We start from the raw sequence: 25378 nt of genomic DNA on the forward strand, positions 1-25378 counted from the left end.
GTCTAATCCCCTCCCGGATAATGTCTCTTCTCTTTGGGATGAACCTCTGTACTGTGTCCTCAGTTACACCCAGAAACTGCTGCCATTCTCACTCTACTTCCCCACTAAACTCTGCTTCCAGCCGATTTTTGTCAGTTCCTCTCTCATGCCCCTGTAATTATCTTTATTTAACTGTAACACCATTACATCCAATTTTGCCTCCTAAGTGTTCCCTTACTTTAAGATCTTTCATAAAGTCTGGGTCATTACATAGCACCAAGTCCAGAATATCCTGCTGTCTTGTGGGCTCCATCACAAGCTGTTCCAAAAAGCCATCCTGTAAGTATTCCATGAATTCCTTTTCGTTGGATCCACCAGCAATATTATCCACCCAGCCCACCTGCATATTGAAGTCCCCCATGATCATCGTGACCTTGCCTTTCTGACATGCCCTGTCTATTTCCTGGTACATCTTGTGCCCCTGGTCCTGACCACTGCTGGGAGGCCTGTATAACTCCCATTATGGTTTTTTTGCCTTTGTGGTTCCTCAATTCCACCCACACAGACTCCACATCATCTGACCCTATGTCATTCAGTGCCATAGATTTAATTTCATTCTTAACTAACAAGGCAACCCCACCCCCTCTGCCCACCTCCCTGTCTTTTTGATAAATTGTAAATCCTTGGATGTTTAACTGCCAGTCCTGAACCCCCGCAACCACATTTCTGTGATGTCTATCACATGATAATCATTCATGATGATTTGTGCCATTAATTCATCTGCTTTGTTATGAATACCATGAGCATTCAGGTAAAGCATCTTAATGCTAATTTTCTTATCCACATGATTTCCAACATCTCTTGTAATACGTCTTAAGTTGTCCTTCCTTTTTGCTTCATTCCTAGCCTGTCTTGAACTTAAACCCTGCACACATGCTAACCTGCTGCTTATCTTTCTACCTGACTCCATACTCCCTGTTACTTTCCCTTTTCCTTCCCCCGACTCACAAGTTTAAAGTCCTAGTGACCACCCTATTTATCCTTTTCACCAGAACACTGGTTCCAGATCAGTTCAGGTGGAGACCGTCCATGGGTACAGACCCCTCCGGTTCTAAAACTGATGCCAATGTCCTATGAAATGGAATCCCTTTTTCCCACACCAATCTCTTAGCCACGTGTTTACTTCCCTAATTTTCTTATCCCTATGCCAATTAGCATGTGGCTGAGGCAGTAATCCAAAGATTATGACCATCAAGGACCTGTTCTTCAATTTCCTTCCTAGTGCTTGATAATCCCCAAACAGGTCCTCCTTCCTAGCCTTGCCTATGTTGTTAGTGCCAACGTGGACCACAACAACTGGATCCTCCCCCTCCCGCTCCAATATCCTTTCAAGCCGGTTGGAAATGTCCTGCATTCTGGCACCGGGCAGACAACACACCATGCGAGACTCCCGATCCGGCTTGCAAAGGATACTATCTGTCCCCCTAATTATAGAATCCCCTATAACAGCTACTTGTCTTTTTGCTCCCCGCTCTTGAATGGCCTTCTGCACCATGATGCTGTGGTCAGCTGGCTCATCCTGTCTATAGCCCTTTCCCTCATCCGTACAGGGAGCAAAAATCTCATCCATGTTGGACAAGGTCAAGGGCTGAGGCTCCTCAACTCCTGACCTCCGAATCCCCCTGCCTGCCTCACTTACAGTCACACCCTGTTGTCCCTGATCACTAACTGAATTTGAATTACTTAATCTGCTGGGTGTGACTGCCTCCTGAAACAAAGTGTCCAGGTAACTCTCCCCCTCCCGAATGTGCTGCAGTGTTTGAAGCTCAGATTCCAGATCATCAATTCTGATCCAGAATTCTTCCAGCAACCAATGCTTGCTGCAGATGTGGTCACTGCCGTTCACAATGGGATCAGCCAGCTCCCACATCATACAGCAACAGCACATCACCTGTCCAGACAGCTCTACTTATTTAATTAAGTTATACAAATTTATGAGTCAAATAATTTCTAGTATTTCTCCATGGTCTTATTCAGCTAACCAACTAACAGTAAACTTTTAATCAATCACACGATCCCCAAGAAATATCAATTGAAACACCTTACCTTCGCAACACACGGGAGTCCTTACTTTTTGGGTTAGAGGAGGAGGGCGGGTATAGTGTCTCAGGATTCAGCTGCTGTCTAAATATGTACCCAGCATCCTCTGCTCCTCGCTGTGGCCTCTCCCTCTGCTGCTCCTTTAAAAACCATTCTTGCGCTCTCCCTTCCCAACAGCTCTCGGTTCTCTCTCCCCTCTCTCCTCGCCATTCTGTCAAAATGCAGGCCTGACACCTGAGGTAAGTCCCTTTTTAAGTGGGAAAACTTACCCTTCCCAGCAGCCCCCAGTTCTCTCCACTCTCTCTCCTCGCCATTCTGTAAAAATGCAGGCCTGACACCCGAGGTAAGTCCCTTTTTAAGTGGGAAAACTTACCCTTCCCAGCAGCCCCCAGTTCTCTCCACTTTCTCTCCTCGCCATTCTGTAAAAATGGAGGCCATCCCTGGATGAGCCGCCTTCTTGGACTGCTGGAGTCCGTGGAGATCCGTAATACCTTAGTCAGGGAATTCCAGGATTTTAACCCAGCAATAGTGAAGGAACGGTTGAATATTTTCAAGTCAGGCTGGAGTGTGGTTTGGAGGGGAAAACTGTAGATGGCAAGGTACCTATGTATCTGCTGCCCTTGTCCTTCTAGATGGACACGATTGGGGGTTTGAAAGGTGCTGTCCGAGTATAGAATCCCTACAGTGTGAAAACAGGCCCTTCAGCCCAACATGTCCACACTGACTATCTGAAGAGTAACCATCCAGACCTATTCCCCTACCTTATAGGTACACCTGACTAATGCACCTAACTTACACATCCCTGAACACTACAGACATTTCAGCATGGCCAATTCACCGAACCTGCATATCTTTGGACTGAGGGAGGAAACTGGAGCACCCAGAGGAAACCCACATAGACTGTTGCCCGAGATTGGAATCAAACCCAGGTCCCAGGCGCTGTGAGGCAGCAGTGCTAACCATTGAGCCACAGTGCCACATGTGTATCTTTGGTGAATTTCTGCAATGTGTCCTGTAGATAGTACACACTGCTGCTACTGAGCATCAATGGTGGAGGGAGTGGATGCTTGTGGATGTGGGGTGAATCAAATGGGTAGCTTTGCACTGGATGGTGTCAAGCCGCTTGAGTGTTGATGGGGCTGCACCCATTCAGACCAGTGGGAAATATATCATCACACTCTTGACTTGTGCCTCATAGATGGTGCACAGGCCTTTGGGAGTCAGGAGGTGAGTTACTCCCCACAGTAATCCTAGCCTCTGAGCTGGTCTTGTAGCCAATGTGTTTATTTGGTGAGTCCAGTTCAGTTTCTAATCAATGCTAAGTCCAGGATGTTGATAGTGGGGGATTCAGTGATGGTAACACTATTAAGGGCTATGGTTACATTGTCTCTTATTGGTGATGGTCATAGCCTGGCATTTGTGTGGTGTGAATGTTACTTGCCACTTGTCAGCCCAAGCCTGGATATTGTTCAAATCTTGTTTGCAATTCAACATAAGCTGTTCCAGTGTTCAAGGAATTGGGAATTGGGAATGGTGCTGAACATTGTGCAATCATTGGCGAACATTCCCACTGCTGGCCTTATGATGGAGGGAAGGTCATTGATGAAGCAACTGAAGATGGCGAGGCCGAGGACAACACCCTGAGGAACTCCTGCAGGGATGTCCTGGAGCCAGTCACCAGAAAGACTGACCTTCAACTACCATGACCATCTTCCTGTGTGCCTGGTATCACTCAAACTAGTAGAGAGTTTGCTCCCTGATACACATTGATTCAAGTTTTGTTAGGGTTCCTTGATACCCTACTCGGTCAAATGCAGTCTTGATGTCTGCATTAGGGCTGTCAACTCTCCCATCCCTTCTGCAATGCAGCTCTTTTGTCCATGTTTGAGCCAAGGCTGTAATGAGGTCAGGAGCTGAGTGGCCCTGGTGGAACCCAAACTGGGCGTCACTGAGCAGGTGCAGCTTGATAGCACAGTTGATGACACTTTCCATCACTTTACTGACAACCAAGAGTAGACTGAGGGGGCTGTAATTGGGTGGGTTGGATTTGTCCTGCCACTCTCAGTGAAAAATCAAATGCTGAAGATCACAGTGGGTAAAGCAGCATCCATGGCTAGCCGATGTTTCAAGAATAGATGACTCTTCATCAGAGCTGAAGCGGGGTGTGGAAGGGACAGCATTTATGGTACATTTGTGGGATGCGGTGGGGGGTGGGGGTGGGGGGGGGGAGCAGATGTGGTGATGGTGGGTTGTAGGGTCCTGGTGGAGAAAGGATATTGATAGTTCAGGTTAAGTGATTGGAATGAGAGAATGGCAGAACAATGGTGTGTCTAACTGCCAGACTGGAAAGAGAAGGCAGTCCCACTGGGGTGGGGGGGTTGGGGGGGGGGGGGGGGTGAGGGGAGAGAGGACATGGTAACAAAGAATGTAACAAGTAAAGCTAAAGGAAAGGGAAGGAATGGAAGTCAGTTCACAGTTTGAAGGTTGAACTCAATATTGAGTCTGGAAGGCTGTAAAATGCCTAGACTGAAGATGAGATGTCCTTCCTCCAGTTTGCGCTGTGATTCCCTCGAGCGTTGCAGCATGCCAAGGACAGAGAGCCAAGTATGTGAGCAGGATGCTGTGTTAAAATGACTGGCTACGGGAAGGTCAGGGGTCATGCTTGCAGACAGACTGGAGGTGCTCTGCCAAGTGGTCACCCAGCCTGTGTTTGGTCTCTCCAATGTAGAGTAGGCCACATTGGGTGCAGTGAATAGAATACACAAGATTGGAGGAGGTACAGGTGAAATGCTGCTGCACCTGGAAAGACTGTTTCAGCCCTTAGATGGTGAGCAGGGAGGAGGGGAAGGGGCCGGTGTTGCACCCTCTATGGTTACATGGGAATGGGGTTGGTGTTGGTGGCTGTGGAATGGACTGGGTGACCTGGAGAGAATGATCCCTGTGAAATGCAGACAGGGAGTGAGGAGATGATGTGTTTTGGTGTTGCTGTTCTGCTCATGTAGTCTGAAATAGCAGAGAATGATCCTTTGAATACAGAGACTGGTGGGATGTAGAGGGAGGACAAGGGGAAACCTGATCACACCGCTGTGAGCAAGGGGAAGGGGCAAGGGAGGAAGCACGGGTAATAGGTCGGATGCAGTTGAGGGCCCTGTCAACCACACTAGTTGGGAAACCATGGTTGTAAAAGAAGCTAGCCATGTCAGCAGCGCTGCTTTGGAAGGTGATATCATCCGAACTGATGCAACGTAGGCAAAGGATGTGGGAGAATGGGATGGAGACCTTGCAGGACATGGGGTGTGAAGAGCTGTAGTGAAGGGAGGGATATGGGAGTCAGTGGCTTTATAATGGCTGACAGTGGACATTGGCCTCTCCCACAACTCTTTTTCTTGGTACATTGACGACTGCTTCAGTGCCACTTCATGCTCCCGCCAGGACCTTGAAAGATTTATTCATTATGCCGCCAATTTCCAACCCTCTATAACTATATCATCCATTTCCAACATTTCCCTTCCTTTGATCTGTCGGTCTCCATTTTGGGGAACAAGTACCACTGTGCCACCACCTCTGAGGTCTGTCCTGCCAGTGAGACAGAATAAATCCAGGGATGGTGATTGTGGTGTCTGGGAGATTGAAAGGTATGATTCCATGAGTATGACTATGTCAGGCTGTTTGACTTGTCTGTCAGACAGCTCACCTGAATTTGGCACTAGCTCTCAGGTGTTAGTGAGGAGGACTTTGCAGGGTCAACAGGGCTGTTTCTGCCATTGCCCTTTCTGTTACCTAGGTCAATGCCAGGTTATCCATCCGGTTTCATTTCTTTGAGGTGTCGTAGTGATTGTTACAGCTGATTGGCTTGCAAGGCCATTTCAGAGGCAATGGAAAGTCAACCACATTGCTGTGGGTCTGGAGTCACATGTAGGCCAGACTAGGTGAGGATGACAGTTTGCTTCCCTGAAGGTCATGAGTGAACCAGATTAACTAACAAGGCCAACTGAGTATGAAAGAGGAAAAGAGAGGGAAAGAACAGCTGGATTAAGGAAGAAAGGAAAATGTGACATAAATAGGAAGGGGATAGAGGGATATGGATCCTGTAAGTGAAGACAGTTTTAGGATGGAAGGGCAAAATGTGTCAGCACAGGTCTGAAGAGCCCAAAGGCCTGTTCCTGTGCTGTTTTTTTTGTGCTTTGTTTTTTGTTCTGAGACAGAAAGGGAAAGCAGAATATGAAGTTCCCATTAAAAATCTCTGGATATTCAAACCTAAAAGATTGAGACTCCACACTTAATTTTGGTAGCAGTTACCTGGCAGTAACACATCACAGTTTTGAAAGGATCGTAGGCTCAGATGGATGAGACTCAGGTTTTTGAGGTGGCTAGTTTCTGGTTATTGTGCAAATTTAACACCTTCTTGTGACTCTAGCATGTCAGGAATGAGGCGACATTGAGATGTTGCTTCTGTGAAGCTAATGGTGGAAATGCTGGAGATTTTGATTCGAGTTTAACTGCTGATCTGCTTCTGCACCTAAAGTTACACATGAATTACAAACAATTCCATCGTTCTCAATAAAACCAAAAACAACTGTGGATGCTGGAAGTCAGAAGCAAACCAGAAATGGTTTTGAAACTCCAGTTCGACCCAAAACAGTAACGCTGATTGCTCTCCACAGATGCTGCCAGACCTGTGAAACTTTTCTAGCAATTTTTTGTTTTTGTTGTTGTGGACAGGAAAAGGAGCAGAGAATGGTCAGGCTAGGAGAATGAGCAGCTATTCATGGGGTTTATTAGTTTTTATATATTCATGGGATGTCTAGACCAGCATTTATTGCCCATCCCTAATTGTCCAGAGAGCAGTTAAGTATCAACCACATTGCTGTGGGTCTGGAGTCACATGTAGGCCAGACCAGGTAAAGATGGCAGTTTACTTCCCTCAAGAACAGTCATGAACCAGATGGGTTTTTACAACAATTGACAATAGATTCATGATCATTAGACTCTTAATTCCAGATATTTATTTTAAAAATTGAATTCAAATTTCATTATTTGCCATGGCTGGTTTTGAAAACTGACCCACAGAACATTAGTGGCTACGAACAGGTTATGTGTAATAGTAGACCATATGATAACTAGGTCATCATTCTCAACATTGTTTTGAGAGGGAAATCTCAATCTTGTATCACTCAGTATTAATACGTTGACTGTAATTAATGTTTCAACTGGATGGAGCTCTGCTGCTCATGTGAACAAATCTTTTCAGTTATTAAAACACCAGAATCAAACTTGGGATATCCAAAATTCAGATTTTCAATGGCATGCAGGCTGCAGGGAATATGTTAAATGGGAATTGAACTATCTTGTACAAATATGTTTAGGATTTGCTGTAGGCAGATGAATCTGTCAATCCTCACCAGTGTTACTCCTTCTAACTGACACCAATCTCTGGAGTTGAGAGTATGGTGCTCAAAAAGCACAGCAGGACAGGCAGCGTCCGAGGAGCAGGAGAATTGATGTTTCTGGCAAAAGCCCAAAGCCCAAAAGATAAATTTCACAATTATACTGACTGACTGCACACTCCTCCCAGTCTGTTACACAGTGACACTGACACACTGCACACTCCTCCCAGTCAGTTACACAGCGATACCGACTCACTGCACGCACCTCCCAGTCTGTTACATGGCGATACTGACTCAACGCACACTCCTCCCAGTCAGTTACACAGTGACACTGACTCACTGCACACTCCTCCCAGTCTGTTACACAGTGAGAGGGACTGACTGCACACTCCTCCCAGTCTGTTACACAGTGAGAGGGACTGACTGCACACTCCTCCCAGTCTGTTACACAGCGATACCGACCCACTGTACACAGTGACACTGACTCACTGCACACTCCTCCCAGTCTGTTACAAAGTGATACAAACCCACTGCACACTCCTCCCGGTCTGTTACACAGCGATAAGGACTCACTGCCCACTCTTTCCAGTCTGTTAGACAGCGATACTGACTCACGGTATATAGCGACACAGACTCACTGCACACTCCTCCCAGTTTGTTACAGTGAGACTGACTCACTGCATACTCCTCCCATGCTGTGTCAGTGATACTGATTCAGTGCACACTGCTCCCAGTCTGCTACAGTGATGCTGACCCACTGCACACTCCTCCCAGTCTGTTTCACAGTGAGACTGACCCACTGCACACTCCTCCCAGTCTATTACACTGAGACAGACTCACTGCACACTCCTCCCAGTCTGTTTTGCAGTGTGACTGACTCACTGCACACTCCTCTCCGTCTGTTACACAGCAATACTGACTCACTGCACACTCCTCACAGACTATTACAGAGTTAGACTGACTTCACTGCACATTACTCAGTCTGTTTCAGTGATACTGACTCACTGCACACTCCTCCCAGTCTATTACAGTTAGACTGACTCACTGCACACTCCTCCTTGTCTGTTTCACAGTGAGACTGACTCACTGCACATTCCTCCCAGTCTGTTACACAGTGAGAGTGTCTCATTGCACATGCCTCCCAGTCTGTTACAGTGATCCTGACCCATTACACACTCCTCCCAGTCTCTTAGTGATGCTGACTCACTGCACACATCTCCCAGTCTGTTTCTAAGTGAGACTGACTCACTGCACACTCCTCCCAGTCTGTTGCACAGCAATACTGACTCACTGCACACTCCTTCCAGTCTGTTACACAGTGAGACTGACTCACTGCACACACCTCCCAGTCTGTTACACAGCAATACTGACTCACTGCACACTCCTTCCTGTCTGTTACACAGTGAGACTGACTCACTGCACATGCCTCCCAGACTATTGCACAGTGGTACTGATTCACTGCACACTCCTCCCTGTCTGTTTCAAAGTGATAGTGACCCATTAAACACTCCACCCAGTCTGTTACACAGCATCACTGACTCACTGCACACTCCTCCCAGTCTATTACACAGTTAGATTGACTCACTGCACATTCCTCCCAGTCTGTTACACACTGAGACTGACTCACTGCACATTCCTCCCAGTCTGTTACACACTGAGACTGACCCACTGCACACTCCTCCCAGTCTGTTACACAGTGATACTGACCCATACTGACCCACTGCACACTCCTCCCAGTCTGTTACACAGTGATACTGACCCATACTGACCCACTGCACACTCCTCCCAGTCTGTTACACAGTGATACTGACCCATACTGACCCACTGCACACTCCTCCCAGTCTGCTATACCGCAATACTGACTCACAGTACGCAGCGACACTGACTCACTGCACACTCCGCCTAGTATGTCACACAGCAATACTGACTCACTGCACACTCCTCCCAGTCTATTACACAGTTAGACTGACTCACTGCACATTACTCAGTCTGTTTCAGTGATACTGACTCACTGCACAATCCTCCCAATCTATTTCACAGCAATACTGACCCATTACACACTCCTCCCAGTTTCTTAGTGATGCTGACTCACTGCACACACCTCCCAGTCTGTTTCAAAGTGAGACTGACTCACTGCACACTCCTTCCAGTCTGTTACACAGTGATACTGACCCACTGCACATTCCTCACAGTCTGTTACACAGTGAGACTGACTCACTGCACATGCCTCCCAGACTATTACACAGTGATACTGATTCACTGCACATTCCTCCCAGTCTGTTACACAGCAATACTGTGTCACTGCACACACCTCCCACTCAATTAAACAGTTAGACTGACTCACTGCACACTCTTCCCTGTCTGTTTCAAAGTGATACTGACCCACTAAACACTCCTCCCAGTCTGTTACACAGCGACAGTGACTCACTGCACACTCCTCCCGGTCTATTACAGTGAGACTGACTCACTGCACACTCCTCCTTGTCTGTTTCACAGTGAGACTGACTCACTGCACACTCCTCCCAGTCCGTTACACAGTGAGACTGACTCACTGCACACTCCTCCCGGTCTATTACAGTGAGACTGACTCACTGCACATTCCTCCCAGTCTGTTACACAGTGAGACTGAATCACTGCACATTCCTCCCAGTCTGTTATACAGTGAGAGTGTCTCATTGCACATGCCTCACTATCTGTTACAGTGATACTGACCCATTACACACTCCTCCCAGTCTCTTAGTGATGCTGACTCACTGCACACATCTCCCAGTCTGTTTCTAAGTGAGACTGACTTCTGCACACTCCTCCCAGTCTGTTACACAGCAATACTGACTCACTGCACACTCCTTCCTGTCTGTTACACAGTGATACTGACTCACTGCACACTCCTTCCTGTCTGTTACACAGCAATACTGACTCACTGCACACTCCTTCCTGTCTGTTACACAGTGAGACTGACTCACTGCACATGCCTCCCAGACTATTGCACAGTGGTACTGACTCACTGCACACTCCTCCCTGTCTGTTTCAAAGTGATAGTGACCCATTAAGCACTCCTCCCAGTCTGTTACACAGCATCACTGACTCACTGCACACTCCTCCCAGTCTGTTACACAGTTAGATTGACTCACTGCACACTCCTCCCAGTCTATTACACAGTTAGACTGACTCACTGCACACTCCTCCCAGTCTATTACACAGTTAGACTGACTCACTGCACACTCCTCCCAGTCTGTTACACAGTGATACTGACTGACTGCACATTCCTCCCAGTCTGTTACACAGCGACAGTGACTCACTGCACACTCCTCCCAGTCTATTACACAGTTAGACTGACTCACTGCACATTCCTCCCAATCTGTTACACAGCGACAGTGACTCACTGCACACTCCTCCCAGTCTATTACACAGTTAGACTGACTGACTGCACATTCCTCCCAGTCTGTTACAGTGATCCTGACCCATTACACACTCCTCCCAGTCTCTTAGTGATGCTGACTCACTGCACACATCTCCCAGTCTGTTTCTAAGTGAGACTGACTCACTGCACACTCCTCCCAGTCTGTTACACAGCAATACTGACTCACTGCACACTCCTTCCAGTCTGTTACACAGTGAGACTGACTCACTGCACATTCCTCCCAATCTGTATCACAGTGATACTGACCCACTGTAACTCTTCCCAGTCTGTTTCACAGTGATACTAACTCACCGCTCACTCCTCCCAGCCTGTTACACAGTGACACAGACTTACTGCAGACTCCCCTCAGGAAAAGGAAAATCCATAACACAGCATCACCAGATCTGTTTGAGTGGTTTAGTTAAAGGCCAGTGACATGCATATCCTTCCTCACTGTGTGCAAACTCCAAGCCTCCGGCTGTTACCTTTCACTGTCCTGGCATCTGTCTAGTGTTGAGCTCATGTATCTCTGCCTATGGTTAACTCCACCCATACAAACTGTGAACGACTCTCTTCCCCACAATTTACTTGGTGCTAGATTGTACACCCTTCCATTTAGTTATCTTCTTTAAATGATTGCTGATTGCTGCCTTGGTAATCTTTGGAAATTTGGGTCATCTGACCTACTGTGGGTGCTCACATTTGTCAGAGGACAAAGAAAGATACAGGAACAGGAACGGCTTTCCAAGCCTACAACAACACCTTTAGCCCTTCCATACTAAAACTGTCTTCGCTGACAGGATCCGCATCCCTCTATTCCCTTCATATTCATGTAGTCGTCCAGTTGTGTCTTGAACGCTGCTATTGTCTCTTCTTCCACTATCTCCTCTGGAAGCGCATTCCACCATCCTTTGTGTGAGAAACTTGCTTCTCACACCTTCAATGGGCTGAAATGGCACCAGTTATTAAAGTTCACTTGAGAATATAACTTTTCAAAAGTTCTGGGGTTTACATATGAAAGAACTGAAAACAACATGGTTATTCAGAAAGATGAGAGACTTAACAAACAATCCAAGTCTTTTTCAATATATAATTTCAGTTACACACACTATAAACTTCTGTTAAAAATTCTGTGTCTTACGATCCTATACTCCACAACTACCTGATGAAGGAGCTGCAGTAATAAAACTAGTGCTTCCATATAAACTTGGTGGACTATAACCTGGTGTTGTGTGATTTTTAACTTTATCATTCATGCACTTATCCCAATGTTTTTTAAACATTGTAACTATACCTACAACCACCATTTCCTCTGAAAGCTCATTCCATACATGAACCACCTGCTGCAAAAAAATGTCCCTCCTGTCTTTTTTAAAATCTTTCTCCCCTCACCTTAAAAATATACCCCTCATCTTGAAATCCCACACCCTAGGGAAAAGACACCTGCCATTCACCTTATCTATACCCTTCATGATTTTGTAAACCTCTATAAATTCAAAGCTCCAGTGAAAGAAGTGCCAGCCTATCCAGCCTCTTCTTACAACTCAAATCCTCCATTCCTGGCACCATCCAGGTAAATTTTTTCTGAACCCTCTCCAGTTTAATAATATCCTTCCTATAAGAGGGAAAACAGAACTGGGCACAATACTCCAGAAGAGACCTCACCAACACCTTGTACAACCTCAACATAACATCCCAACTCCTATACTTAAAGCTCTGATCTATTATTTTGTTATTATCATCTTCAGTTAAATTGAATTGAGTACTTGCTGCAGTCCTCCTTCATAAATTGCAGAAACACCCAGCAGTGGAGGAAGTCAATCCGGCCATCATAGCTGTACTAACTATTTGTAGGCAGGGTCCACATAAAGAAATTGACATTGGGAAAAGTTGGGGAATTCCGTGCGCATAATCTCTCTCTTTGGGAAAGTGGGAAGGGATCTGTCACAAAATGTGCAGCAGGGAAGTTGTCAGTAAAACAGAATAGTCTTCGAGGGCCTCCTGGAATGGGGTCAACCTGTGAAGGGGTAACCTCGTGGATCTTGTCGGAGAGCCTTGAAGGGAACAGCAATCTGGTTGATGGTAGATCAGAAGGAAGATGGGGGCTATATGGGTGAGGCAGTAATGTTCAGGCTAGAGCAGGAGGAGAGAGATAAGTGGAAAGCTGAATTAAATCTCCATTCTCTTGCTTGTGATGTCATGTAGTTCAAAAGGGAATCAGGTATGTCCTTGAAAAGGCAATATTTGCACATGAAAGAATGTGAGGAGATGTGGGACTAATGACCTAGCTTTAATTACACAGCTTTCTAAGAAATGGCACAGGCAAAGTGGGTTGAATGGCCTCTTTGGATGCTGTAACATGCTAAGCCTTTATTGTATGGGGATTGGCAAAGGTCAACCTGATAGTTTGACAAGAGCATTTCCCACGGGCACAGGCAACAAAGGACGTGATGAAGATTTTTCAGTTATCCCAAAGAAGATTGCAGAACACCAAATTTATAACAAGGTTGGGAGATACTCATGGTAAACCTGACAGGCGTAATGACCTACTTACTCCAGGAGTATGTTTGTGACGGCCTGTTTCGGTTTGATGCATCCAATCGCAGAACCCATGGCCCAGGAACTGGAAGCCCAGTTTTAAAATACCAGAATCTGGATCAATCCATAAATCTGACCATCTCAGATTGACACTCACCTTCTGTAGGTTAGCAACTTACAAACTCATGTCTGTCAGCCAAGTCAAACTATCCAAATTCAAAAGAATAATTTCATTAGATGTCAGGCTTCTGACAAAACATCACGATTAACAATTAGTCCTCAACGGTATGAAGGAACTGCTGCAGAAAATGTCAATTAAACTGAAAGGTCTGAGAGCCTTCATTGAGGGAGAGATTGTAAATTTTATACATGTTCTTTCTCCTGCTTGTGTGTCTTATAAACCAGTTTTGGAAGGTCTTCTTTGTTTTACTTTTGCATTTTTTTATTCCCAGGTTAGCGAGAGGACCAGATACCGAAGGGTTTGCAGTTGAGAGTGTGATGCTGGAAAAGCACAACAGGTCAGGCAGCATCCAAGGAGCAGGAGAATCGATGTTTCGAGCAAAAGCCCTTCATCAGGAATCAGGGTGGTGTTGGATAGGGTTGAGGGTCGGGCGGGGGGGGCAGTTTTGGCTGGGGGCAGGGTTGGGATGGGGGCTCGCATGCTGTATGCTTCTGCAGTCTCCTGAACGGGGAGCAGACTTTAAAACCTCTGAGCCCCAAAGGAAAGGCAATTAATCTATTAACCGAATAATCGATTATCCGAACAAAATAGTGCCTGTCCATCTTCTTTAGATAATCAAGGTTCCTCTGTATTCCCAAAGAGGGTTTAAATTCCCTACAGTGTGGAAACTTGCCATTTTCCCAACAAGTCCATATCAACCCTCCGAAGAGTAACCCACCCAGACCTATTTCCCTTTGACCAATGCACCTAACACAATGGGCAATTTTAGCTTGGCCAATTCAACTGGACTGCGGAATGAAAACGGAGCACCTGGAGGAAACCCACGCAGACACGGGGAGAATGTGCAAACTCCATGCAGAGTTTGGAATCGAACCCAGGTCCCTAGCACTGTGAGGCAGCAGTGCTAACGACTGTGTCACCATGGGTGAGGGGAGAGCATAATCCCGGGCACAAACAAAACGTGTAACAAAACATAGGTCATGGCAGAAGGAAACACTGAACAGCTCAAGGCAGCACTTCTGGAGAAAGCATACCATGTGTCCTTGAAAGTTCAGCCGTACTGAAGGCCTGCACCTCCAAGAATTGACTGCCAGACCCTATAGTGTTTTTGGTGTTAAGGACGCGGTGAGGGGAGGCAGTGGGCTTGTGGGAGTGTAACTGGGCTATTAATCAGGAGAACCCCAGGTAATTGTCTGGGAACCCAGATTTCAATCCCACCATCAATGGTGCAATTGCAATTCAATAAACATCTGGAATTATGAATCTTATGAGGACTGTGAAAAGATCTAATGCCTGCTAGGGAAGGAAGCTGCTGTCTTACCTGGTCTGGCCTACAGGCCCACTTAAACCTGACTTGGATGATACGTAACTGCCCTGTAGGCAAGAGATCCCAGCTCAACCAGTGACACTCGTATCTTGTGAATGAATTTTAATAAGAAACAGTGAAAAATGCAATAAAGTTCCCAAAATACTTCTCAGTAGAACTGGCAGATACTGAGTTAAAGAAAACTTTCAGTCAGGAGGCCAAAGCACTGTGTGAAGACTTACATTTTAGGAGGCACTTTGAAAGAGGGTTAGAGAGTCTCGAAGAGGGAGATGGGCATCTTAAGGCCTCTGCAGTTGTTACTGGGTGATGAAAAAGGGACCAGAGATGGACAAACAGTTTCCTCAGAGGATTGTAGGCGGTAGTTTTAGACCAAGGGAACAAAGGGATTTGAACCTGAGGATAAGAAATTTAAAAGCGAGTCTTAATTAAACCAAAGGTCTGTGTAAGACATTACAATTGCTTTCTGATATCTCCTGCTGCTTTACCCCCCCAAGGGCAAATGTGGGGGGCTGGTGATGTTGCAGATGAACACAACCTTTCTCACTGCTTTTGTCACACAGTGGGAAGGCTAGCACCAGGCTGAAGGGGAGAGTGAGGTCTCACGGAGTGATTACAAACCTCACTCCCAAGCCTCAGCCCCAAATTTCATACTCAAATTCAGCTAAGTCCTGCACATTCTCTCTCTCTGTATAAGTAACAGAACACAGAGCATTACAGTGCGGTACTGTAAAACCTGTGAAACCAATCTGAAGCCCATCTAACCTATACAATTGCATTATCACCTATATGCCTATCCAATGATCATTTAAATGCCCTTAACATTGGCGAGTCTACTACTGGGCATTTAACGAAATTACTACCCTGAGTAAAGCAGCTATCTCTGACATCTGTCCTATATCTATCACCCCTCAGTTTAAAGCTATGTCCCCTCGTGCTAGCCGTCACCATCTGAGGAAAATTGTCACTCTATAACTCAACAGTTTTACATATCTCCTAAAGAATTCCCCTTGTGAGTTGATTAAATTCTTCCTCTGTTTTTTTTTTCTGGTAGGGATCACTGATCCCAATGACTACAGGACAAATCAGCCTTGAGGGAATACTGCTTAAAGGTCAACGACAGAAAGAACATGCCAATGCATACCTTTCCCCTAACCTTAATGAACAGTCAATTCTGGTGAAGTAGGCTGTGCTGAGGAAAAACAATCAGCTAATCAAGTTTTGCTCCTCATTCACAAGTGATGAAGATTCACATGCACACCTTCAGGGAGTCTCACTGGAGCATGAAGTGATTCAGGAAAGTGTTAGTAAATTCCCGAGAGAGGAACACACAGCAAGCAGGCTGTGAGCAGTAGCTCTCCGGGCCACACACATGACAGAATAATGCATTCTGAGAGAAGCCTGAAATCGAAAGTAAAAGTGCGTCTCCTGAAGGAGGCAAATCCACACTGACTGTCTTTGAGCCAGCTTTCAAAACAGATAAACTTGCTTTGATAATGAACAGAGAATATCAGTCCATGTGGGAGCTGGAGGGGACTGCATGGCCATTAAAGACTATTCTGCTCTTTACTACAAAACTGGCTGTCTGCTGCCACAGTTTCACTATCCATCCTGCTTCTCATTAGACCAGGAGACTAGGACGTAGCTATGTCTACATCCAATCCTGTTCACCAGACATAATGTCCCACCAACATCTGCAGTTTGGAAACACATGGATGACCCTGGTGGGGTTCAACCATCATCTGGACATGACCTTTGCTCCGGATTATCAGTCTTGCTCCCCATAAAATACATCCTCCACAGTGATATGGTCTCTCCAGGTCCAAAAAGGTTTCAATTCAGATTGACTTGGCCTTTTGGTTTCCCATCGCCACCAGCTGTTTCAGTTTTGCCAGGATCTGATCTTTCTGCGTCCTATGTCTGATATTGTCAGCTGTGACTGAAAGTGTGTTCAGAAAATTTCAAACTAATATGGACTCTTCCAGTGGCAATGCCACCAGTGGTGGATCTACCAGAGGGAGGCAGCCCAAGGCATCTGCATTTGCTACTAGGCCTCCCAGATGGAGTTACAACTTGTAATTATATGCACCTAGTATTAGAGGGCATCACTGAATTCGACCTCTGAAACTATATGCCTTGTCCTCAGAATTGAAATCATTTTGGACCCACCTCTAAATGGACACCTCCGTTAGGACAATTTCCTGTCACAAAGATCGGTGCTGGGTCCTCTACTTTTTGTCATTTACATAAATGATTTGGATGTGAGCATAAGAGGTACAGTTAGTAAGTTTGCAGATGACACCAAAATTGGAGGTGTAGTGGACAGCGAAGAGGGTTACCTCAGATTACAACGGGATCTTGACCAGATGGACCAATCGGCTGAGAAGTGGCAGATGGAGTTTAATTCAGATAAATGCGAGGTGCTGCATTTTGGGAAAGCAAATCTTCACAGGACTTATACACTTAATGGTAAGGTCCTAGGGAGTATTGCTGAACAAAGAGACCTTAGAGTGCAGGTTCATAGTTCCTTAAAAGTGGAGTCACAGGTAGATAGGATAGTGAAGAAGGCGTTTAGTAGGCTTTCCTTTATTAAGATTAGATTACTTACAGTATGGAAACAGGCCCTTCGACCCAACAAGTCCACACCAACCCGTTGAAGTGCAACCCACCCAGACGCAATCCCCTACATTTACCCCTTACCTAACACCACGGGCAATTTAGCACGGCCAATTCACATAACCTGCACATTTTTGGACTGTGGGAGGAAACGGGAGCACCCAGAGGAAACCCACGCAGACATGGGGAGAACGTGCAAACTCCACACAGACAGTCGCCTGAGGCAGGAATTGAACCCGTGTCTCTGGTGCTGTGAGACAGCAGTGCTGACCACTGTGCCGCCCATTAAGTCAGAGCATTGAGTACAGGTGTTAGGAGGTCATGCTGCGGCTGTACAGGACATTGGTTAGACCACTGTTTGAATATTGCGTGCAATTCTGGTCTCCTTCCTATTGGAAAGATGTTGTGAAATGTGAAAGGGTTCAGAAAAGATTTACAAGGATGTTGCCAGGGTTGGAGGATTTCAGCTACAGGGAGAGGCTGAACAGGCTGAGGCTGTTTTCCCTGGAGCGTTGGGGGCTGAGGGGTGACCTTATAGAGGTTTACGAAATTATGAGGGGCATGGATAGGGTAAATAGACAAAGTATTTTCCCTGGGGTTGGGGAGTCCAGAACTAGAGGGCATAGGTTTAGGGTGAGAGGGGAAAGATATAAAAGAGACCTAAGGGGCAATTTTTCACACAGAGGATGGTACGTGTATCGAATGAGCCGCCAGAGGAAGTAGTGGAGGCTGGTACAATTGCAACATTTAAGAGACATTTAAATGAGTATATGAATAGGAAGGGTTTGGAGGGATATGGGCCGGGCGCTGGCAGGTGGGACTAGATTGGGTTGGGATATCTGGTCGGCATGGACAGGTTGGACCGAAGGGTCTGTTTCCATCCTGTACATCTCCATGACTCTATGACTATGACTCTAAAGTCGAATGGCACTCACCATATAAGGATAGCTCCGTACCATCCATCATCCAATGTCCTGGTAGAAAGAGCAGTTCAAACTTCAAAGGCAAGCTTAAAGAAATAGCTTACAGCTTCACTAGATACCAAACTATCCCAGTTCCTATTTATTTATAGGACCACCCCTCAGGCAACTACAGGGATAGCTCCAGCAAAGTTGCTGATGGGAAGAAGACACCACACCAGGTTAAACCTGATCTTTCCAAAACCCAGGGGGCGAACGTGAAATGGTATCAGGATTGCAAAAGTCAGACAAAAAACTCTGTGAAACAAGGAGGATAGTTTACTTCAGGGGATGAAGCTTTGCGTAGGTACCATGGGAATGGCCCTGCATGGGTGAGAGGCATGGTCAACGTGAGGTCAGGCCCAGTGATGTAATACGTTCAGGTAAATGCGACACTCCTGAACAAGCAAATGGACCATATTAAAGGTGCAAACCTGCAAACAGTGTGGGAGGAAAATATCCCCAGCTCGTCTTCAGCCTTTCCAACTGTCCCGCAACCTGTGGGAGGCCCTCCCCATCGAGCATTGATTATACCTCGGAATCTGAGTTGAAAGAGTGGATACCACTTTTGTCGCCAGAACGAGACAATGAATTTCTTCTGAGACACACTGCGAACAAGGGGCCAGCTGCTGTGCATTACGCGCCATCCATATCAGAGGCAGAGATCAAGGAACCTCATCCAGTGCTAAGATGCTCCAGGAGGAGATACATAGAAAAAGAAAGAACCGGCCTATGTCCTTGGACTCTGAGGAGGAGGGATGTAGTGATTGTAACAAGGCCAGCTAGGTGGGCCTCATAGAATATGAGTTCCCAGATTGGGGCTGTTAATCCAGCCCAATCAGGGAGCCCTGGCTGACAGATAAGAACAGGTATGTCCTGATTGCCTGCTCCTCTTCCGTGGTTATGTTAGAGCCCAGGTGTCTGGAGAAGGAGCACACAACGTCCACCAACACCCTTGAGCTGTTAAGGGAGAGGTGGGCACCGCAGGGAGTGGCATGTAGTATTCCCCCCTCCAAGTCTATTTTGATTTAATCCCTGCCCTCCCCTTCACTGTTTGATCATGCAGCAATGCCCTTTGAAGGGCAATGTTGAAGGACATTCAAGTGTTTTCTTTCTTCCTGGTGGTGGAAGTTGAATAAAGACTTGTACACCTTGTGTTTTTCACTAAAAAAAAGAAAAAAAAGAAAAAAGAAAAAGAAGAACAGGTGTGTCAGAGATTCAATTCACTCTGAGAGCTGGCTCAAACGGAGCTAGATCAGGGTCAAGGCCCCTCGTAAGTAAAGGGTAACCTGGTAGCAGGATATCGGCCTCTGTGGAACTATTTCACTCTCAATTTCTCTCGTCATCCAAGGTTCCTGAATCTTGCCATCAATCTCCTTCATTTTCACAGGAATATGCTGAGTCTTCAAAGTCTAATAAACTGGCCTTTAAAAGACTCCCACATGCCAAATGTGGGTATACCCTCAAACAACCACCCCCAGTCTACATTCCCCAGTTCCTGCCTAATATTGTGAGAGTTAGCCTTGCCCCAATTTAACAACTTCACCCAAAGACTTGTCTTGTCCTTACCCATAAGTCACTCAACACTTACAAAATTACAGAATTCAGAACTCAATCATGGTAAGACTCCCAGGAGGGTAAGGGGATGTCCTTACAGCATCAAACTCAGTGGGATAGTTTGCTGGGAGGTGGGAAACATACAGAGATTAAGTCAAGGTGCTTGGGTTCCAAAGCAGTCAGCTCCCTGATCTCTCAAGTATGACGTGTCATGCATATGACAGAGTCAGCTTATCCACCATCTGGGTGGCCTGGCTGAACCTGGGAGTACATTCTCAGAGTGGTATGGGAATGCCTGTCTGTTTGAAATATCATTTTCTCTTTCAGAATGCTTTCACAATGAGCGCACACCACATTATTGGCAAATCCTCCAGGAGGGTGGCGATTCCAGTCACCACCTTCTCAGTTCCTTCTTGCGTCCTTCATCCCGAGCTCCACGTTTCTATCCCAAACTTCAGAATTAGCCTCTTCCCAAACATGGACCTGGGAAACCCCAGCTCAGGACAGGATCAAAGGAACAAAGCAGCCAGCTTTTACTGAAGGAAATCTCAAACTCCAGGCCTTAAAGATCGCAAAGGCACTTTGACCAGGAGGCAGGGTCGGTGTGTGACAGACGTGGGTGAGGGAGGAGGACAGGGATTACACACCTAATGCAACTCCAGCCCCAAAGCCCATTTCCGCCCCAACCCGGTCACAGTGACCTCACTCCCCACACCCTCCCTCTCCGACCCGGTCACAGTGACCACACTCCTCACACCCTCCCTCCCCTCCCTGACCCAGTCACTGTGACCTCACTCCCCAAACACCTTCCCTCCCCGACCCGGTCACAGTGACCTCATTCCCAACCCTCTCCCCGACCCGGTCACAGTGACCTCACTCCCCATACACCCCACTCCCCGACCCAGTCACAGTGACCACACTCCTCACACCCTCCCTCCCCTCCCTGACCCAGTCACTGTGGCCTCACTCCCCACACACACCCCTCCCTGACCCAGTCACAGTGACCTCATGCCCCACACACCCTCCTCCCTGACCCAGTCACAGTGACCTCACTCCCCACACCCTCCCTCCCCTCCCTGACCCAGTCACTGTGGCCTCACTCCCCACACACACCCCTCCCTGACCCAGTCACAGTGACCTCACTCCCCACACCCTCCCTCCCCTCCCTGACCCAGTCACTGTGGCCTCACTCCCCACACACACCCCTCCCTGACCCAGTCACAGTGACCTCATGCCCCACACACCCTCCTCCCTGACCCAGTCACAGTGACCTCACTCCCCACACCCTCCCTCCCTTCCCCGACCCGGTCACAGTGACCTCACTCCCCACACCCTCCCTCCCTCCCCGACCTGGTCACAGTGACCTCACTCCCCACACCCTCCCTCTCCGACCCGGTCACAGTGACCACACTCCTCACACCCTCCCTCTCCGACCCGGTCACAGTGACCACACTCCTCACACCCTCCCTCCCCTCCCTGACCCAGTCACTGTGACCTCACTCCCCAAACACCTTCCCTCCCCGACCCGGTCACAGTGACCTCACTCCCCACACCCTCCCTCCCTCCCCTCCCTGACCCAGTCACTGTGACCTCACTCCCCACACCCTCCCTCTCCGACCCGGTCACAGTGACCTCACTCCCCACACCCTCCCTCCCCTCCCTGACCCAGTCACAGTGACCTCACTCCCCACACCCTCCCTCCCCTCCCTGACCCAGTCACTGTGGCCTCACTCCCCACACACACCCCTCCCTGACCCAGTCACAGTGACCTCACTCCCAACCCTCTCCCCGACCCGGTCACAGTGACCTCACTCCCCACACCCTCCCTCCCTTCCCCGACCTGGTCACAGTGACCTCACTCCCCACACCCTCCCTCTCCGACCCGGTCACAGTGACCACATTCCTCACACCCTCCCTCCCCTCCCTGACCCAGTCACTGTGACCTCACTCCCCAAACACCTTCCCTCCCCGACCCGGTCACAGTGACCTCACTCCCCACACCCTCCCTCTCCGACCCGGTCACAGTGACCTCACTCCCCACACCCTCCCTCCCTTCCCCGACCTGGTCACAGTGACCTCACTCCCCACACCCTCCCTCTCCGACCCGGTCACAGTGACCACACTCCTCACACCCTCCCTCCCCTCCCTGACCCAGTCACTGTGACCTCACTCCCCAAACACCCTCCCTCTCCGACCCGGTCACAGTAACCACATTCCTCACACCTTCCCTCCCCTCCCTGACCCAGTCACTGTGACCTCACTCCCCAAACACCTTCCCTCCCCGACCCGGTCACAGTGACCTCATTCCCAACCCTCTCCCCGACCCGGTCACAGTGACCTCATTCCCAACCCTCTCCCCGACCCGGTTACAGTGACCTCACTCCCCATACACCCCACTCCCCGACCCAGTCACAGTGACCACACTCCTCACACCCTCCCTCCCCTCCCTGACCCAGTCACTGTGGCCTCACTCCCCACACACACCCCTCCCTGACCCAGTCACAGTGACCTCATGCCCCACACACCCTCCTCCCTGACCCAGTCACAGTGACCTCCCTCCCCACACCCTCCCTCCCCTCCCTGACCCGGTCACAGTGACCTCACTCCCCACACACCCCCCTCCCCGACCCGGTCACAGTGACCTCACTCCCCACCCTCCCTCCCCTCCCCGACCTGGTCATAGTGACCTCACTCCCCACACACCTCCCTCCCCGACCCAGTCACAGTGACCTCACTCCCCACACAGCCCCCTCCCCGACCCGGTCACAGTGAACTCACTCCCCACACTCTCATTCCCCGACCTGGTCACAGTGACCTCACTCCCCACACCCTCCCTCCCCTCCCCGACCCGGTCACAGTGACCTCACTCCCCATCCCCCCCTCACTGATCTGGCCACAGTGACCTCACTCCCCACCCCCTGGCCCGGTCTCGGTGACCTCACTCCCCATGCGCCCCACCCCCCCCCAACCCCGTCACGGTCACCTCACTGCCAAACCAAAGACACGAAGAAATCCAGACCCCATCATAGAGCCTGAATGTACCCTCCTGTCCCATACCCTAGTATAGTGGCACATCAGGGAGATGGAGGAGGACAGGGATCTATGCGAATAGAAGCCCAAAGGCCATTCCCCCAAACCGATGAGAGAGAGAAAGAGACTGGGGTGTGGGAGAGAGAAATAGAGAGAGAAACTGGGGTGAGAGAGAAAGAAAGACTGGGGTGTATGTGTGAAAGAGAGAATCAGACAGAGACTGGGGTGAGAGAAAGAGAAACAGACAGAAAGAGACTAGGGTAAGAGAGAGAAAGAGACTGGGATAAGAGAGAGTTACTAGAGTGAGTGACAGAGAGAGAGAAACAGAAAGAGAGAGACTGCGATGAGTAAGTGAGAGAGAAAGACTGGTGTATGGAAGAGAGAGAGAGGAAGACAAATGTGAGAGAGAGACTTGGGTGTGTGTATGTCAGAGAGAGAGACTGGGATGTGTGTGTGAGAGAGAGGGAGAAAGACTGAGATGTGACAGAGAGACAGGTAAGAGAGAAATTAAGATATGAGAGAGACTGGGGTGTGTGAGAGACAGAGAGAAACAGACAGAGAGACTGGTGTGAAAGATAGAGAGAGAGACTGGGATGAGACAGTGAAACTGGGGGAAGAGAGCAAGAGAAGCAAACAGAAAGAAACTGGGGTAAGAGAGAGAGAGAGACTGGGGTGGGAGAGAGAAAGACTAGGATGAGAGAGACACTGTGGTGAAAGAGGAAGAGAGAGTGAGACAGAGAGACTGTTGTGAGAGAGTGTGGAGAGATTGGATGACTGAGAGGCGAGACAGGTGATCAGGGGCATGTGATCAGTTGTCACATGGTCAGATGTCACATTGCTGGAGTGTCACCTGATCAAAAGGCCATGAATCCTGTTAGCCAATGGCTCCATCACAATGACCCATTGACTTGGTGGAAGCTGATCACCTGTAATGTTTACGCCCTTTTAATTTGCTTTATTTTTCTAAATTGTGCCTTCAACTACAGTGGATCATCTCAGAATAAAGGGGCACCAGTGTAAGACTGAGATGGGAGGAATTTCTTCTCTCAGATGGTTGTGAGTCTTTGGAACTCCTTGCCACAGGGAGCTATGGTGTGAATAATGGAGTCAGAGAGGTGTACAGAAACAAACCCTTTGGTACAAGTCTTCCATGCTGACCAGATATCCTAAATTAATCTAGTCCCATTTGCCAGCATTTAATCCATATCCCTCCAAACCCTTCCTATTCACATACCTATCCTGATGCCTTTTAAATGTTGTAATTGTACCAGCTTCCACCATTTCCTCTGGCAGCTCATTCCATACACGCACCACCCTCTGTGTGAAAAAGCTGCCCCTCAGGTTCTTTTTATATCTTTCCTTTTTCACCCTAAAACTATGCCCTTTACTTCTGGACTCTCCCACCTCAGGGAAAAGACCTTATCTATTTACCCTATCCATGCCCCTCATGACTTTATAAACCTCTATAAGGTCACCCCTCAGCCTCTGACACTCCAGGGAAAACAGCCCCAGCCAATTCAGCCGCTTCCTTTAGCTCAAATCCTCCTTGTGTATATTTAAGGCTGAGACAGATTTTGATCATTCGGGGAATGGATATGGGGGAAGTGGATGTGAGGAATCAGCCATGATCTTATGGAATTGCAGAGCAGACTCGGGGGCCCTGAATGGCCTGCTCCTGTTCCTATTCCTCAAGTCTGATTTTCTTTATTTTCTGAACAATTTTGTCCGCTCCTGCGAGACAGCTTGATTTTTGATTTGTGAAGGAATTCACAATTGGTAAACTATTTTTCCCCTGTCATGTATTTTGTTCTTGCAACAATAAGTAAATGTCTGTTACGTGAAGGTCATGCGTCAACTTTCTTCAGCTGACTGCCCTTTCCACTAGGCTGCAGAATCATTCGAATTTGACCCTATTGGTTTCTGACTCAGGCTCCCAACTGTCTCGCCGCTTTCATTGAATGACACTGAATTGATTCATTCTGAAACAAGATCACTTCCTTATTTGGTACCTGTTCCCCTTTTATTAACAATAGTTTCCACGTGGCTTTTGACAGTTGAATAGAGGCTGTACACCGCAAGGTTCAGGCTTCCTCATTCATTATTGGAGGCATCCTTGCCCTCAGTACATGCCCAACATAATGGGTGCCTGATTGGTGAATTATTCCTACTTGGACAACAAAATGTTTAATACATCAGGATTCCGACAAAATTACAGCACTTAGGGTATCAATTCTCACAGCTCAGTGTGACAGGGAGTGTTCATTTACAGGTCTGTTTCTCGCAATTAATGAGGAACTGTTAATGTCA

Source organism: Chiloscyllium punctatum, chromosome 24, assembly GCF_047496795.1.
Source record: "Chiloscyllium punctatum isolate Juve2018m chromosome 24, sChiPun1.3, whole genome shotgun sequence".
NCBI classification, from domain to species: domain Eukaryota; kingdom Metazoa; phylum Chordata; class Chondrichthyes; order Orectolobiformes; family Hemiscylliidae; genus Chiloscyllium; species Chiloscyllium punctatum.